Source organism: Vipera berus (genome assembly GCF_964194415.1).
Source record: "Vipera berus genome assembly, chromosome: 5".
Taxonomy (NCBI): Eukaryota; Metazoa; Chordata; class Lepidosauria; order Squamata; family Viperidae; genus Vipera; species Vipera berus.
Window position 1 is genome coordinate 84583670 of NC_138207.1, and position 18985 is coordinate 84602654.

Genomic DNA, 18985 nt, shown 5'->3' on the forward strand with positions numbered 1-18985 from the left:
CCCCTGGGGGTTGCCAGCCGACACTGTCTGGCCGACGGCACCCTGAGGAGGCCCTCTCTGTGTGAGCGCACTGGGCGATGGGAAGTCGTCCCCGGTAGCAGACGGTCCTGCAAGTATCCCGGGCCTAAGCCATGTAAGGCTTTAAAGGCAAGTACCAGCACCTTAAATCTCGCCCGGAAGACAACTGGTAACCAATGCAGCTCACGCAGGAGGGGTGTAATATGGGAGTATCGGGATGCTCCCATCACTACCCGCGCGGCCGCATTTGCAAGCAAAGATGGAAAAGTTCTGATTATAGAAAAGAAATGAAATAACCAAAGCAATAAGATATGGCCTCATATTTTATATGATCACCTGGTGAAAACAAAGAACAAAATTTAATGGATTAAATTTGCTATCTGAAAGACTCAAGATTTAAATGTGTATTATTATTATTAGAGATGAAACAAGTAAAAATATTCCAAAATGCTAAAAGAAGGAAAATAGCTGCCTGGTATGTTGAAAAAAAGCTGAAAAACTAGGAAGAGCAGAAGGCAATAATGAAAAATTTGCCAAGATCAAGAAGCGACAAAACGTTATAGATAAGAAGCAGTGGAAAGAGACTGAAGATAACATAAAATGCAAAGGACGAGAGAGTTATTTAATAAAGTTGCAGAAATCAGGGAATTTATTCAGAAGTAGATATCATAAAAGTCAAAGAATAGAATGACCTACAGAAGAAAGATGGAAAGAGGAGATGGCAAAAATGTAGAGATAAGCTCTACCAAAAAAATAATAATCATAAAATCAATGATACTTACATAGGTTTGGTCACTGAACATATGCGAGATATTTTAAAAAGTGAAATTTAATGAGACCTAATGTTCACAACAAAACTGTGGGAGTTGATGAGACTGCTAAACTATTTAAAATTTTGCAAAATATAGCAGTTCATGTGCTATTTACTGTCCATTACAGAAATAATAATAATAATAATAATTTTATTTGTATACCGCCCTTCTCCCGAAGGACTCAGGGCAGTGAACAGGGCAATACATGCTAAAAAACAATAATACAAAAATTAAAGAGATTAAACAGAGTGCCCAAAAGCTTACAACAGTAAGTTAAATACATTAAACAACAATAAAACCCAAACCCATCACCCATCAGGCACAAGCCGGCTTGTTTGAACAAGTAGGTCTTTAGGTCGCGTCGGAAGGAGCAAAGGTCGGGCGCCATCCGGAGCTCAACCGGTAAACGGTTCCACAAATCCAGCCAAAGGACTGGAAAATATCAAGTTATATTCTGACAACAAAAAGAGGACTACTGAAGAATGACCAAATTATATTTAAAAAAATGCTAAAAAGGTGATACTCAAAATTTTAAAGTCTGGATTTCAACAATGCATGGAAGGAGAATTCCCAGACATTCAAGCTAGATTCAGAAGCAGCACCTGAGATCACATTGCTAACACCCGATGGATAATGGAAAAGGCAAGGGAATTTCAAGAGAGAGATCTGTATTTGTTTTATGGATATTTTATTTTATTTTTATTTTTTTTAATTTTAATTCCATTTATATCCCGCCCTTCTCCGAAGACTCAGGGCGGCTTACAAGCTTAGCAGTAGCCTTCATTCTATGTATATGCCTGCTTATTAGGGCTTTCACACACACCCCAAGTGGCATTATTACAAAGTCAGCTTAATTGCCCCCAACAATCTGGGTCCTCATTTTACCTACCTCGGAAGGATGGAAGGCTGAGTCAACCTTGAGCCTGGTGGGACTCGAACCTGCACTAATTGCAGGCAGCTGGTGTTACTTAAGGAGGCATTAGCCCACTGCTCCACCAAGGCTCTCTTTGATTGTGTACTGACACCAGCAAATTATGGATAGTCCTGAAAAACATGGGGCCACTTCATCTGCCTACTGAAGGATCTCTATGATGATTCAGTAAAGACAATTATAGAACAACTAACTGATTGGTAACAGGGAATGAATCTCTATACTGTCACCTTATTTATGAAACTTAATGCAGAATATGAAATGAGAAATGGTATTACAGTGTAGAGAATAACACTAATGATAAACATACATATTCTCAAAACAATGGTTTTCTAAACGATAACATAGAGCAGTGAAAGCTGAATCACCAGAAAGCAGAATGAAGTAAAACTTCATGAATTGTAGTAGTACTTTCAGTCATTGAAAATAACTTAAATTACAAGAGAGAAAAAAAATACATTCTGGGTGAATGAAAACCAGACTGGCTGCTGGAAGCCATAATAAAGTTTAATATTTCTGACACATAATGCAAGAGTTGTTGGAGAAAGTTGTCTTTAACAATTAAAGACAAATAAAGAATAGGCTAGCAGAGGACAAGGTGGTTGATACTCTTCTTGAGGACAAAAACTTAAAAAAGCAGCAATTAAAAGATCCAATAAAATGCTATCCATCAAATTATGGAGAATCGGATATGACTGAAGGACCACTTCGTGTAAGAACTACCATTCCTAGCTGCAAAAAAACTCATGGTAACACAGAATTAGTTTTCCTGCATCCCTCCGTTGCCATCCAGTGCTTGACTTGATTTCTGCACTCAGATACTTATTTCAAATAATGAAACAACCACAGCCATCTACTCTCTAAAAATCACCCAAGGAACTTAATAGCTAACTGGAAATTTAAACTTGCTTTTCTAGAGTCCTAGTGCAACACATAAGATATTACTCCCATGATGAGTAGTTGTGGCTACTGTTTAAGAAAAGCCTTTGTATGTGACTTTCCTCTGATATGTTTTCTGAGGCCATCGTCACAAGTCAAAATGACATTCTTCCCACAGAGAAGCTGGACTATAACTCACAGGTACAAAGCAATGAAGTGTGCTTGTTCTCTGTTGCTTTTGACCTCAACCTGCTTTTCCATCCCATGACAAGAAGTAGCTTACTCAATCTGTCACCTAGTCCTGTCAATATTTACTGGACTTATTTATTAGTCTTTCAGAAAGAGAGATCTCTCACTTTTAAAATGTCTGGTGTTCTTATACCATCATCTATGCACCCCAATCCTAAGAATAGTTACACAGGACAATTTGAATGATGGGCTCTAGCAACCAAGGGTGGGGAATAGCGACTGAAGTAGCTGTGAACTTCATAGCCTGGGGAAAAAGCAGACATATCCCTTCAGCGTGGAAAAAGCAGGAAGACGGAAAAATGACAGTTCTCAGCAATCTTCACCCAGCCTGAGAAACACAAACCTGATCCAGAAAACACTATTGCCCAGGGCTTTTGGTCCACTAAAAACATCTGTAGGTCTCAAGGGGGTGTGGCAAGTTACAGAAACCTTAGCCCAGGGGTCTTCAAACTTGGCCCTTTTATGATTTGTGGAGTTCAACACCCAGAATTCCTCAGCCAGGCACGCTGGCTGAGGAATTCTGGGAGTTGAAGTCCACAAGTCATAAAAGGGCCAAGTTTGAAGACCCCCGGTCTAGAAGGTAGCAGGATAGCCACCCTTCCCTTGGACTTCAGATCCATGAAGACCTGTTGTGGTGCTTCCTATTTCAGGACCTCTTTCCCATACATAACCTTTCCTCGAGGTGTAATTTCAAGTAGATGTGCTTAAGAGCATTGCAGTCCCAAAGATACAAAGATGTCTCCTGGGAATAAAAACACAATTTACAAGCAAGCGACCTGAACGATTAGAAAGGCAGCCACAGTGAAAGGGCAAAGTCACCTGGCCAGAATGCTAATTAGTTGTAGTTGTGATAAACTAATTTAGAGAAATTATGCTCCCAGCTGCCGCCACCAGTTTAACGAGTGCCATCAAGTAAAATCTAATGGTGATATAACCTTTCCACTACTTAAGGTCTATCCAGAGTACACAGTTTCATTTGTTTTGAAGAGGATCCTCTTAACCGTATCACATTGGTAAGGGCACTGAAGCTGCAGCATTAAGAGGGGTTCTTCTAACCATCTTTAAAAACTGCAATTTATTTTTATTTTTTTGCACCAGACCATCTTAACTGCCAGGCTTCAACTTCTTTGCTAAATAATTGTGCCAGCTCTTTGGATGCTACATTTAATGGCTTTAGTCTGCAGCCTCATGGGTCTTTTACAGCTGGATCACTTCCTAATATAGAACTGTTGCAGTGGTGGGGAAAATGTACAGGTTATTTTTTTCAGGAAATGCTTAAAACCCAGCCTGAATGAAAGGGGAAGAACAGGATATGCCAACCCTATGCATTTCTTAAATATTCCCCATGTAATTGATTTAACTCCATCCCAAATTCCAACTTTTGCCGTTCTCTTCCTTGTCTCCAAACCATTTCTGAGCAGGCAGGCAAGTCAAAGAGAGCTGAAGAAAACTAGCCAGCAACCAACCCCATGCATGTTTAATCCAAACTTAAATTCCGGTTAACAGCCTTAACGACAAAGAAGAGAAGCCTGAATTAAATCTATTCCCTAGGCACAGAGTAAGAACAAACAAACAAAAAAACATTTTTAAAAGTTCACTTTTTGTTTTGTTTTGCTGGGCCAATCCTTTTATTTTTGTGATGTTGTGCTTCCCCGCGAGAGCACACACACACACGCGCGCGCGCGCCTTTCCCAATTTTACGCTGTTAGGCACAGCCTTTTTTTAAAAAAAAATAAATAAAAATAAAATTAGTCTGTGTTCAGTATTAGCGATTTAATGTAACCCGACTGCTTTGATTCCCTATTTTGGTTTTCGGGTTGAATTCGCTTTTACGCTGCCCGGGAGCAATTCATAAGCACTAGCAAGCCAATAATTTCGACATCTCATGTTTACTTGGAAACAAGTCCCTTGTGGAACCCAGCTTACTCCCTCGCGGGTTTAGGACTACGCACCAGGAAGGATACCAGGAAGGTACCTCCTTTGGAAAGGTGCCGGTAAATAAAATCCGCCCACCTGGCGCAGACTTAACTCGGAAATAGTAAACCCTACTTGCGCCTAGAGACCCCCCCACCGAGCCCTTTGGGAAATCTCTCTAGGGAAGCGCATCGGGTTACCCAGTGCTTTTTTTGTAAAAGGAAAAGGTGCCGGAACTCACACATGTCATGCAACCCGCCTTGCCTACCCTACAAAGTTCCATTCAAAAAAGGTGCTGGCACTCCCTTCTGAGCGTTCAATGAGGAAAAAAAGCCCCATCCAATAACAGCCACCCTCGCCCTTCCCAAGAAGCCCGCCCGCTTCAAGGGGCAACTTGAACAACTCCAGTAGTTAATTCCTCGCTGGTGTGTGTGTGTGTGTGGGAGGTTTCCGTTATTAACACCCGAAGGCACGAACGCCCCACAAAGGAGCAGTCCCCCAAAGCAAGCAGGTGACGAAAACCTGAGCCGGGGACGTCCCTAAAGACGCCCGCGACGAACTCTTCCAGCCAAGAGAAGCGAGCGCAAAAAAAAAAAAAAAAAGAGCCGGGAGGCGCCCGGAACTTCTTCGCCTTACCTGACGGGCAAGCGGAGATGGCGCGCTTCCCGCGTCTGGGCGGGAAGAGAAGGTGGCGGCGAAGAGGTCGGTAGGGAGCGGAGCGAAGAGGTGCCGGCACGGCCGCCGCCGCCGCCGCCGCCAGCGCGGAGCGCCTTCGCCTCCTCCCGCCGACCCGCGTCACCTGCCTCGGCTCGCCCCGCCGTCCGCTCTCTCTCTCCAGCTGCCTTCGCCTGAGGAGCCTGCCGCAGAGCGCCGCCCCCCCCCCGCGCCCTGCCCTGCCCTATTCTCGCTTCTTCCTCCTCCCGCCACCACCACCACCCCTCACACAGACACACGCTCCCCACCTCGCCCGTGTCCTTCGCCTGAGGAACGGAGCAACTTTGTGGCGCGGGAAGACGGGCCGGCGCGCGGCTCCCGCGGGGGGGAGGGCTGAGCTGACCCGAGGGCGCGCTCCGCTCTCCCGCTGGTGGGAGCAGCAGCCGGGCGCCTCAAGCCGAGCGGGAAACCGGCCGCGCGGTTTCTGAGGAGGCTCGCGGGGCGCACGCGGGAGGAGGAGGAGGAGACGGCGGCGGCGGCGGCGGCGGCGGCCGCCTCATTGTTCGGGAGGGTGGAGGAATGAATATTTCGGCGCGCGTCAGCTGAACCGGCTTTCCCTTTGCCTGACGCCGCGCGGGACTCGCTCCTTCGGCGGCTCCCGAAAGAGAGGAAGCAGCGAAGAAGAGCTAGCGCGCTCCGCCGCCGGCCGCGAAAACACGGCTCCGAACCGTCAGCCTCTGGAATCGCTGGCCGGACGGAGGGACGAAGAAATGGGAAAGGCTCCGCCTTGGGGGACTTTCCAGAGAACTCTTTGCGGCCAGGGGCTGCTCTGGTCCTCTTCCTCAAGTCTTTTTTTTTCCCCTTCCCCAAGTCTTTTTTTTTTTAAATCCCACTTATATCCCGTTACAAGAAGCACAAATCAAATATGCTTAGCAATAGCCTTCATTCTATGTATATGCCTGCTTATTAGAGCTTTCGCTCCCCCCTTCCCCCCAAAAGCGGCATTTTTTTTACAAAGTCAGCTTATTGCCCCCAACAATCTGGGTCCTCATTTTACCTACCTCGGAAGGATGGAAGGCTGAGTCAACCTTGAGCCTGGTGGGACTCGAACCTGCACTAATTGCAGGCAGCTGGTGTTACTGAAGGAGGCATTAGCCCACTGCTCCACCAAGTCTTAAGCGCCTCTTGCTTTAAGGATTCTTTTCGGGGGGGGGGAAGATAACTTACCATTCCAAAGTAATTCAGCAGACGTCCTCTCGGAGGAAAGCAACGGCTGCTCAATCGGTTAAAACTAAAAGTGGGTCCGGCTCTTCACCCTCCCCCCCCCTTTTTTTGCGCAGCAGCGGTAAGAGGGTCTCTGCTGTTGTCGCCCCCTCCCCTTTGAAGTAGCATTGCCCTGCTCGGGTAACTTTCCCTTCCGCCGTGCAGAAACCAACCAGGTGATGCTTTCTGGCCAGAGACCGACCCTGACCCGGTCCTAGAGGTGTCTGCGTGGATGGTATGCGAAAGATCACTGGAAGAAAACTTATTACTTGGAGCCTTAGGAGAGGAGCAGGCGAGAGTCGCTTAGAAAGAAGCAGCTGGCTCTGGAGGAACGGGATCCATTGAATTTCTGGCTGGCAGGTACTTCCTTTGAGCTTTCTCCAACCTATGGAGAACATTAAGTCGTGTGGACTTCGACTCCCAGAATTCCCCAGCCAGCATGTCCACACAGCTTAAAGATGTCAAGGTTGCTCAGGGAGGGGGGTCTTCATATTTGGCCCTTTTATGACTTGTGGACTTCAATTCCCAGAATTCCTCAGCCAGCGTGCCAAGGGCCAAGTTTGAAGACACCCCCCCCTCTAAGATGCACAGGATCACAATTTAACAATTGTTCAGTCAACACAGCTCTTGGTTGGAGAACCTGCTGTGTGCTATAACTGGTCTTATAAGATCCTGATTTTGTAACTTCAGATTTATGTGAAGAAAATGGAATTGCTCTTCACTAAACACATCTCAGCTTAGCAAAATGCAAGCATGACTGAAGATTTCAGTTTTTTTGGGGGGGAAACCCCATTGCTGGGTTCTTTTCCTGGGATAATGACCACACTGACTATTTCGTTTCTGTGGTATCCTAATGTAAAGTTACACTGACTTTTTCGAAATGATTTCTGCTTCTTCCTATTCACCTGCAAAATAAATATTGAGCGGCCTCCTCTTCTTAATCCCCGTTGAAAAGGACATTCAAAAATGGCAGAACATAAGGTTTCCCTAAAGAAGTCTCTTCCCATGGAATGCTTGTAAAATGACCCTATAAATTTCCACTCTTATCTTGTTCCCTGGTTTTTAAAAGATGATATATAAAATCTAATGGTTTAATAATATCGGGTGGGCTGTAAATACAGTCAGTAAAGATATATAAAATAAACAATATTTGAATTAAAATACAAATAGTGTTAAAACTACCGAGCAATTAATTAGGAATCTGGAGGCTGACTTAAAAGTTCATCCTCCACTATTGGTCTGAAGACCACCATACTGGAATGAAATTTACTGTCTGGATTACTGACCTCAATTCTGCCTTTTTTTTCCAGTTACACGATTTCCCCTCAAGCAATTCTTAAGGTGTGTCCACACCCTTGGGTGCTGTGAAAAACTGAGAGAAAATACTATTTTAACACTTGTATAACTGAGGTCAACATCAGCATGTCTCATTTGTGGGCTGGGGACACACAGGGGTAGGAAACGTAACTTGTGAAGGTGCATGTAGGTGCCACGCCAAGATACAATGGGGAAAAGGCCAATGCCATGCCAAATTCTGTTGTCCCGATGTCATAGTGACCCTCTCCTTATTAGGACATTGTTTTACTGATATCTTCAGCTATTAGGGAAAACAGGGTCATTTAGCAGGAATAGGAGACTTTCATTTCAGGACTCTGCCTATTTTTCCTGTGTTCCTTCTCATGAATTCATATTGGCAAGGAATCAAAGAAGCGTGAAAAGATGCTACTGTAGACCAGAAGTCATCCCATTGGCAGGAGAGTGCATCTAGCTTAGTCTTACAGAGAAGTGAATCTAGCAAATGATCACCCTCCTCTATCCAAGGGGAGAAAGAAGACGATTGGAATTGACAAATACAGAGAAAAGTGGCAAATAAAATATAGGCACCCAGTGAAGTGGTAGAGATCCACACTTAACCTTTTCCTGTTATCAAAAACCTAAAGTGAAGATGATGTCAAAAGGGGAAATGAGGAGAGGATAGGTTGGAAAGGAATTCAAAAAACCAAGAGCTGATGCAGAAGGAAAGCGATGGGAAAGATGCAGATTCAGTGGAAGCTGAAATATATCCACAAAATGTAATAAAAATGTCTAGATAGTGGCTGGTCCACTCTTCAAATTCAGTTAGAAGTTTTGGAATCTTCAGATGGGCTACAATAGTTCAACTATAATTTACTATCATCTCTCTCTCACACACACACACTCACACAAATGCACAGAGACACAGTCCATCTCTTGAAATTGCTACATCAGAGAAAGGGTTATTTTGTAGGATTATGTAGGAACAATATTGTTCTTTCCTACAGAACCCACCAAGGCTTCACGTTTGATCTTTCAAGCATAGTTGAATCCTATTCATCAGAGAGATCCAAAAAAAGCCTGGTTACATCTTTAGTTAATTTCAGTTTAAATAAGTCTCTGGGCTGACAGAAAGAACCATCACTAGCTACTGCAAATCTCCAAGCCACCACTCCTAGGGCACACAAAGGTATTACAAACAGGGACAAAATGAAATCTCGAGGGAAGACAGCATTTTCAAAGATGTAATGAAGAGGTACATATAGTATTCCCTTGACTGACAGCATGTAACTCTACCAAAAACAAGAATAAAGAAGGTAAATCTCACCAAGGTGACCAAATTTACATGCCACAACCTTTTCCCAGACATTTCCAAGAAGTTTTTAATTTAATTTAATTTATTAATATTTCTATACCGCCCTTCTCCCGGGGGACTCAGGGCGGTGTACAGGGCAAGAATAAAACACAGAAATTTACAAAAACTAAAAGATAATTAAATGCATGCCCGATTAAAATACAATTGATACATAGTAAAAACCCCAATAAAAATGATAAAAAAAAAAACCCACCAATCCCCCCTCAGGCCAAGCCGGCTTGCTCGAACAAGTATGTTTTCAGATCACGGCGAAAGGAGCGCAGATCGGGCGCCGTCCGGAGCTCAACCGGTAACTGGTTCCATAGCTCCGGGGCGCCCACAGAGAAGGATCTCCCCCTGGGGGCCACCAGTCGGCATTCTCTGACCGGTGGCACCCTGAGGAGGCCCTCTCTGTGGGAACGCACAGGGCGCAGGGAGCTTGATGCCGGCAGCAGATGTTCCCTGAGGTACTCCGGCCCCATGCCATGGAGGGCTTTGAACACCATTACTAGCACCTTGAATCTCACCCGGAAGACAACTGGCAACCAATGCAGCTCACGGAGCAGAGGTGTCACATGGGAGTATCGGGAGACTCCCAACACAACCCTCGCGGCTGCATTCTGTACCAGTTGGAGCCTCCGGGTGGTCCTCAAGGGAAGCCCCATGTAGAGAGCGTTGCAGTAGTCTAGACGAGAGGTCACGAGCGCGTGAGTGACCGTGCATAAATCATCCCGGCTTAGATAGGGCCGCAACTGGCGCACCAGGCGGACCTGGGCGAAGGCCCCCCTAGTCACAGCCACCATGTGATCTTCCAAGGTAAGCCGCGAATCTAGGAGGACTCCCAAGTTGCGAGCCCTATCTACGGGGGGTAATAATTCACCCCCCATAGAAAGAGATGGAATATCCGAATAGACCCGGGATGAAGGTATGCAAAGCCACTTGGTCTTGTCGGGGTTGAGTTGAAGTCTGTTCCTCCCCATCCAGACCCGAACCGCCTCCAGGCAATGGGACATCACGTTGAGGGCATCACTGGGGTGGTTTGGGGTAGAAAGAAAAAGCTGGGTATCATCAGCGTACTGATGATACCCAACTCCAAAGCCACGAATGATCTCACCCAGCGGTTTCATATAGATGTTGAACAGGAGAGGCAAGAGGACCGACCCCTGAGGAACTCCACAAACGAGAGTTCAAATGTTATAGGATGAGAGCTACTATTGCTCTGCCTATGTAGACATGCACACAATGTATTTCTATCACCTACAGCTTAACAAATGACACACATAAGCAGCCTTGGCTTAACCAGTGGTTTTATTTGTTATAGAACACACTGGAAAGGAGTTCCGGCACCTTTTTTCGACGGATTTTCCAAGTTTTAAAAGTAACTTTTGAAAATTTGATGTTTGGCCCACATCGAGCGTAGCAGGTTGGCGGCAAAATCTTTAAAACGGTGCATGCGGGCTGCTTGTGTGTCGAGTCTCATGAGTGTGTATTTTGTCCACGCTGGTTGTGATGGCACTGCTCGGCTTGTGGCACTGCTCAGCTTGTGACTGGTTGTGTGGTCGCATGCTGAGTGCTTACTGTGGGTGGCGACTGTTACGTTTCATTACACAACTGACATGTGTGGGTGTATGCGCAGTGGTTGACTACGTGCGAAAGGTAAATACTTTATTTTTTAAACAATCATTGGTGAATTGAAAATCTTTTTTTTAATTTTTAGTGTAAAATTTACTATGAACATTTGCCTTAAATACAATAAATTAAATTTATGTTAAGAATTGGATATATATATATATATATATATATATATATATATATATATATATATATATATATATATATATATATTTAAATAAAAGATTAACATGTGAGTCCGGCACCTTTTTTCTTACAAAAAAAAAGCACTGGGCTTAACAAATGACAAATACATAATTCTATAAACACAGTTTCAAATCAAAACTTTTACAGTGTCTTAACTATTTTATTCCGTTTCTACTTCTTTCCCATATTCTCTTTTTTGCTTTCATTTCTCACTTTACTTCTGTCTTAGGGAAGGGAATGGGAAAAGGAAGAAATAGCACTTTCCTGGATTTCTTGGATTCCAGCAAGTGTTGTCACTTCCCTCTGGTCTTGTTGTCCAAAAATGCAGCTCTTTCTACCATCCAGTTCACTCAGCTTGATCTCTCTTCAGATCTTGCTTGCTCCTGCTGGATCTCCAACCACTGATTCCTCCTCCTTGAAACAACCAATTTCTCCAGTACACATCATACAAAAGTAGCTCCAATGCCCATCAATCTCGTCTTCTATCACTTAATGCCTCTTTTATATTTTTACAGCGATGAAGCCAGGAAGAGTGTAATTAAACACAGAGCTATCTCAATAAGTACATTTAGATTGTATGGAACAGCTCCGCAAATATTGGAACATAGCAGTGTTCCAATATTTAAGGAGCTGCCACAAAGAAGAGGAGGTTAACCTCTTCTCCAAAGCACCAGAAGGCAGGACAAGAAGCAATGGATGGAAACTAACTAAGGAGAGAAGCAACCTAGAACTTAGGACAAATTTCCTGACGGTGAAAACAATTAACCAGTGGGACGGCTTGCCTTCAGAAGTTGTGGGTGCTCCAGCACTGGAAGCTTTTAAGAAGAGACTGGACAGCCACTTGTCTGGAATGGTATAGGGTCTCCTGCTAGAGCTGGGGGTTGAAGACCTCCAAGATCCCTTCCAGCTCTGTTATTCCGTTATTCTGTTATAACGCCAGAACCTGATTTTGACCTACAGAGAAAACCAACCAACCAATAACTTTGAGGTCACTTCAACACTCAAGTCCACAGGCTATCAGTAGGTTTCTGAGCCCAATTCAAAGTCCTGGTTTTAACCAAAAAAAACACCCCCACGTTTTGACTTTGGATTATTTTAGGATCTGTCTCCTTTGAGCCCACATGAATATGTGAGCAAGGAGTCCTTAGGGTCTCCTCCCCATACAATTCGAAGGGTTATGGATTCCAAGGCTATTTTTCTGCTAGATGTTTCTTGTAGCTTAAGGACTGTTTGATTTTGGTACTGTTCATGAGATTTTTATGATCAGCCACCTGTTTTTGTTTATTCTATTTTATTTTCAGTTTGCTAAGGTCTGGTTGCTTGTTTGCTTGCTTGATCATTTAGGATTGTTTTTAATATTATTGCACACTGTCTGGAGTCTTAGGTCCTGGGCAGCATATAAATGTATATATAATGCCTACAGGATACATGTATACATGCATGTAAAGAAATAAACAAGCTGTTTCATCCAACACTTGCAATTTTCAAGCCACCACTCTGTCATTATGAATCAAACTGGGTCAGGTCTTCTGCATCTTATGAAAACTCAGCACGATATTAAGCATGCTGTTACTTTTCTTTATGTATTTTTTTTACACTCTTAACTACAAGCAGCTCAGAATCATGACAAATTCACCTGTTATTAGACTGGAATAAACTGGAAATTAGGCTGCCTCAAGTATCATCAAGTATCATGGTGGAGAATGGAAGGATTTATATTCCTTGCACTCTTCTGGGCATTAGGAATATAAATAAATCCAAGGAATGTAAATCCTTCCATTCTCCACCATTCAGTTAGAACTGAAGAAGCTTCTTGGATAAGAAGCAAAATGACTTGAAGGAAAAACAAACCAAGTCCAGTTGCCTCTTGAAAAAGCAACTTTGGAACAATCATGACTTGGATGACTGAGAACCTCCATAGTTTTATGGTCATGAATTTACCTTCCTCAACTGGCTTCCTCGTGTTGGGAGTGAAGAGAGGGAGCATATTCAAGAGCTTTGAAAGAACTTCACCTGGTAGAAATCTTGATAGAACTCTTTTAAAGCATCTCAACTACATTTCCCCTACTCTGTTCCTCAACAGTTCTGGCAGTTCAACTCTTCATCAATGCTTCCTCAAAGCAGAGATCCTTGCTATACTGAGATGAAGCTCCGTATGGAAGTGCAATTGGTTATTACAATGTCTTCCAGCTGCTTATTCTGAAAGTTCCAGTTCTAATCTAAATCAACTGAAATCATATCAAATCCAGTTCTGTTGGAAAGAAGCATCTGTGGAGGGGGGGGGTTCAAACATCAAGATGGTGGCCATGACAATGCAATCAAAGCTCCATATCTTTTTTTTCCCTGGGTCATGTGTGTGACACACATAAAAATAGGTGGAACCTCAATCACATCTTGATTTTTCTTGCCCTTCCACACTGTTCAGCCATCCCTGCTACTGAATGTGAATGAATCACAGCTTAATTTTTCAAGGCTATAGATTCTTTATGAAATTCACATTAATACTGTGGGGGGGGGAAATATGACATACAAACATAATTTTAAAATGTTCCTGAGAGCCACGGAAGGGCAGTGATTAGAAAGCAGTACTGCAGGCTAATTCTACTGACTGCCAGCAGTTCGAGTCTCACCGGCTCAAGGTTGACTCAGCCTTCCATCCTTCCACGGTCGGTAAAATGAGGACCCAGATTGTTGGGGGCAACATGCTGACTCTGTAAACCACTTGGAGAGGGCTGTAAAGCACTGTGAAGTGGTATATAAGTCTAAGTGCTATTGCTATTACTATTGCTGTTGGTTATCTTTGTTTAGTAATCATAAATACTTCATGAACATTCTACACAGTTCTAGTTTCATGCAATACATTTTTTTAAAAAAAAATAAAGCAAGGTTTAAGGGATCAATCTCTGAAACGCATGCATTCTGAACCTTTTATTTTATTGATTTTTTGTTTTAAAAAGTATGCTGAAACGTCTTGAAGAGCCATCTCATATTTCCCTGGCCTTTTCTCTTTAGCTTGGGTCTGTCTCCATAAAATTAGCATGTTTGTTTACAGACTGGGTTTCTCTCTCGTGGAACCTGGCATCCAAAATACTCTTTTCAAACTAATCAAGGTTGTTCATGCTTTGGCTGATCGTTCCATACATAAAAAAAGCTTTAGAAAAGAAGCACATTTTCTTATTTTGGCAGCATCATCAGCTGCTGTGGAAAACAATTGCCTTGTTGGAACAAAATTACCCCTACAGTAGTAATGTACCAATTGTGCTGGGACATAAAGTTCCTTTGGTTTTTATAGCATTGTCCTTTTATGGAACCAGTGATATTAAAGACAAATGAAAATATTGGCAAAGCAACATAGAGAACTGGAATCACACATGAATGGAGAGTCTGCAACTGACCCATTCAGTCTGGCGTAAGAGAGGAAGAATAGGTAAAAGTTCAGTTTCCAACCTCATTGTTCCCATTCTCACACCTAATCCACGGCTTCCACAGACCTTGATTTTCTCCTCTCCCGCTACCTGCTTGTTTTGAAAAGTCTTGCTTATTGCTAGCTGTTAAGAATTTGGCACCTGGCTTCCAGTAAGGAATGCAACTATTACCGTAAATGCAGTCTGCACCTGTTTTGCTCCATGAAGGCCACACAATAAAAGTTATTTTCTGTAAGGGGCATCAAGTAATCTCTTCGGTAGGTTTAGAAATCCACTTTTTTTTGTTTTCCTTGCTTAATGGACAAATGTACCTGACAACCATCCCGAACAGCTTTCTTAAAAACAGAAGTTTATTATACATAACAGAATAACAGAATTAGAAGGGACCTTGGAGGTCTTCTAGTCCAACCTCCTGCCTATACCTTTCCAAATAAGTCCAGTCTCTTCTTAAAAGCCTCCAGTGATGGAGCACACAGAACTTCTGAAGGCAAGCCATTCCACTGGTTAATTTATTTATTTTTGGGACTTATATGCCGCCCTATCTCCCGAAGGACTCAGGGCGGCTAACAACAATAAAATACAATGATACAAAAGTTAAAAAAAAATTAAATTAACAGCCCCAATAGAATAAATTAAAATTGTAGTTAAAAATTAAAAAACATTTTAAAATCCCTGTCGTCAGTCCAGGTCAGCCTGATGGAAAAGGAATGTTTTAAGGCTGCGGCAAAAGGACCGGAGATCCGGGGTCATCCGGAGCTCAAGGGGAAGTTGGTTCCATAGGGCTGGAGCTCCCACAGAGAAGGCCCTCCCCCTGGGGGTCACCAGCCAACATTGTCTAGCCGACGGCATCCTGAGGAGGCCCTCCCTGTGTGAGCGCACTGGGCGATGGGAAGTCGTTCCCGGCAGCAGACGGTCCTGCAAATATCCCAGGCCTAGGCCATGTAGGGCTTTAAAGGTAAGTACCAGCACCTTAAATCTCACCCGGAGGACAACCGGTAACCAATGCAGCTCACGCAGGAGGGGTGTAATATGGGAGTATCGGGATGCTCCCATCACTACCCACGCGGCCGCATTCTGCACCAGCTGGAGCCTCTGGGTGGTCTTCAAGGGCAGCCCCATGTAGAGAGCATTGCAGTAATCTATACGGGAGGTAACGAGTGCATGAATGACCGTACGTAGGGCATCTCGGTCCAGATAGGGGCACAACTGGTGAACCAGGCGAACCTGGGCAAATGCCCCCCTGGCCACGACTCCTATATGATCTTCAAAACTGAGTCGTGAATCCAGGAGGACGCCTAAATTGCGTGCCCTATCAACAGGAGGTAACACCTCTCCTCCCATAACCAAAGATGGAACCTCTTGGACTAAACAAGATGCCGGTACGTAAAGCCACTCAGTCTTGGCCGGGTTGTTTTCACCATTAGGAAATTTCTCCTTAGTTCTAGGTTGCTTCCCTCCTTGATTAATTTCCATCCATTGTTTCTTGTCTTGCCTTTTGGTGCTTTGGAAAATAGGTCAACCCCCTTCTTCTTTGTGGCAGCCCCTCCAATATTGGAACACCGCTATCATGTCACCCCTTGTCCTTCTCTTCATTAAACAAGACATACCCAATTCCAGCAACCATTCTTTATATGTTTTAGCCTCCAGGCCCCTCATCATCTTTGTTGCTCTTCTCTGTACTCTTTCTAGAGTCTCAACATCTTTTTTTACATTGTGGTGACCAAAACTGGATGCAGTATTCCAAGTGTTGCCTTACTGAGACCTTATAAAACGGTACTAATACTTCACACGATCTGGATTCTATTCCTCTGTTAACACAGCCTAGGATTGCATTGGTTTTTGTCGTTTCACCTGGCGGATGTTTGTGGACCCAAATATGATGGGAGATCCAAGGTAAGGAGGACCATGTCCTCATGATCAACTCAAAGCCACCCTGTTTTTAACAACCAGAACCCCCAAGTCTTGTTCATATTCCCAGGTCCTTCGAAAAATGCACAGAGAGATGGGCCAATCCCATTGGGCTTGAGACATTCAAAAGTAATAACTCATCTCTTCCTTTACATGAGATAATTTGGGGAGAGTGCGAGATCCAGGGTCTAAGTGAGATGGCTCTGCTAAACATACAGAATTCAGAGGAGAGGAAAGATTTCCTTCCTTCAACTGGGCAATCAGAAGAAGGTGATTTTCAAAGAGAGGGGGGGGGGTTGTTGTTGTTGTTGTTGCCATTGTCAATCTGGCAGTTTTTATGGGCCTTCACTTATCCTTTCATATGATGTTATCCAAGAAAAAGCCACTATTCTCAGTAAACTTTTTTTCCCCTCCGCAATTAAATGCAGTTGCTGAAAAATAGCAGGTTCTACCCTATTGAGTGCATTATAGCCCTGGAGTTTCTGGAGGGACAGATGGTGGTAACAATACTGCGGTTGTCATATTTGCATTGAGATGAAATATAGAGTCAGTTTTCAATACAGAGCCAGTTTGATATAATACTTAAGGCATCAGGCTAAAAATTGGAAGACCCTGGGACACCTTTTAGGCACAATGCCTGCTGGGGGAACTTGAGCCAGTCTCTCTCTTTCAGCCCTAGAAAGGAGGTAGTGGCAAACCACTTCTGAAAACCCTTGCCAAGAAAACTCCAGGCAGATGCCAAGAGTCCAAGAGTTCTTTCTTTCTTTCTTTCTCTTTCTTTCTTTCTTTCTTTCTTTCTTTCTTTCTTTCTTTCTTTCTCTTTCTTTCTTTCTCTTTCTTTCTTTCTCTTTCTTTCTTTCTTTCTTTCCTTCCTCGCTCCCTCCCTCCCTGCCTCTTTCTTTCTTTCTTTCTTTCTTTCTTTCTTTCTTTCTTTCTTTCTTTCTTTCTTTCCTTCCTTCCTTCCTTCCTTCCTTCCTTCCTTCCTTCCTCCCTCTCTCCCTCTTCTTTCTTTCTTTCTTTCTTTCTTTCTTTCTTTCTTTCTTTCTTTCTTTCTTTCTTTTTCTTTCTTTCTTTCTTTCTTTCTTTCTTTCTTTCTTTCTTTCTTTCTTTCTTTCTTCTTTCCTCCCTCCCTCCCTCACTCACTCCCTGCCTCTTTCTTTCTTTCCTTCCTCCCTCCCTCCCTGCCTCTTTCTTTCTTTCTTTCTTTCTTTCTTTCTTTCTTTCTTTCTTTCTTTCTCTTTCTTTCTTTCTTTCTTTCTTTCTTTCTTTCTTTCTTTCTTTCTTTCTTTCTTTCTTTCTTTCTTTCTTCTTTCCTCCCTCCCTCCCTCACTCACTCCCTGCCTCTTTCTTTCTTTCCTTCCTCCCTCCCTCCCTGCCTCTTTCTTTCTTTCTTTCTTTCTTTCTTTCTTTCTTTCTTTCTTTCTTTCTTCTTTCTTTCTTTCTTTTTCTTTTTTCTTTATTTCTTTTTTCTTTCTCTTTCCTTCCTTCCTTCCTCCCTCCCTCCCTGCTTTCCTTTCTTTCTTTCTTTCTTTCTTTCTTTCTTTCTTTCTTTCTTTCTTTCTTTCTTTCCATCCTTCCTCCCTCCCTCCCTCCCTCCCTCTTTCTTTCTTTCTTTCTTTCTTTCTTTCTTTCTTTCAACCCATTGCATTCATTACTGGGCATGGTGGATTAAATTGGAAGAACACGGAATATAAAAGGACAATTCTGGGATTCAGAGACTTACGGGCCCTGCAAAAAGAGTCTTTAGATGAAAGAAAGCCACCTATTGCTCTTTGTAAAGAAATACACCAGCCTCTGGGTGAGGACAGGGAATGGAAGAAGATGCCTGAGATGCCAGGTGACTTTGCATAGATCCCAAATCTTAGCATCACCCTTGATGGGCACTGAATGAGTACAGATGGTGGCATTTCCAAGTGAATCAGAAGCTTCTCTCCTCCCTTTAATAACGCAGGTTGATCATTTCACAGTCCTTCTCCCTGGACCTCTCTCTGCCCCCAATCTTATTACTGGAATAAGTGTGCCAGAATCTCCAGTGTGAAGCACATTTCCTGCAGTTTAGAAAAACGGCGACAACATCTACTCCTAATTATTCCCTGCAGTAAGCTTAACTTAACCATCGCTTCCATTTTATGAAAATGTAGGTATTGCTTTTGGTGATTTGTAAGAATCACCCTTGACTAGAATAGCCTATGCCAAAACACTTACATTGCTGGACTGTGGAATTAAGAAAAGCATGAAATAACCAGGGAAGAAATGAATGCATGGAGAGACATGGGATGCTACGAGTCTTAGTTGAGAAGATCAAAGAAAGATCTCTCAGCAAGACTTTTACATAGTCTTTATGTGACCGAGCTGCCTATGATTCCAATCAACAACCACACTGTCAATAACTTGGTGTCTGCTATTAATTTGGCAATCCACTAAGCTCCAGATTGAGATCCCTGGCTTCCCCCACCCTATTCAAATC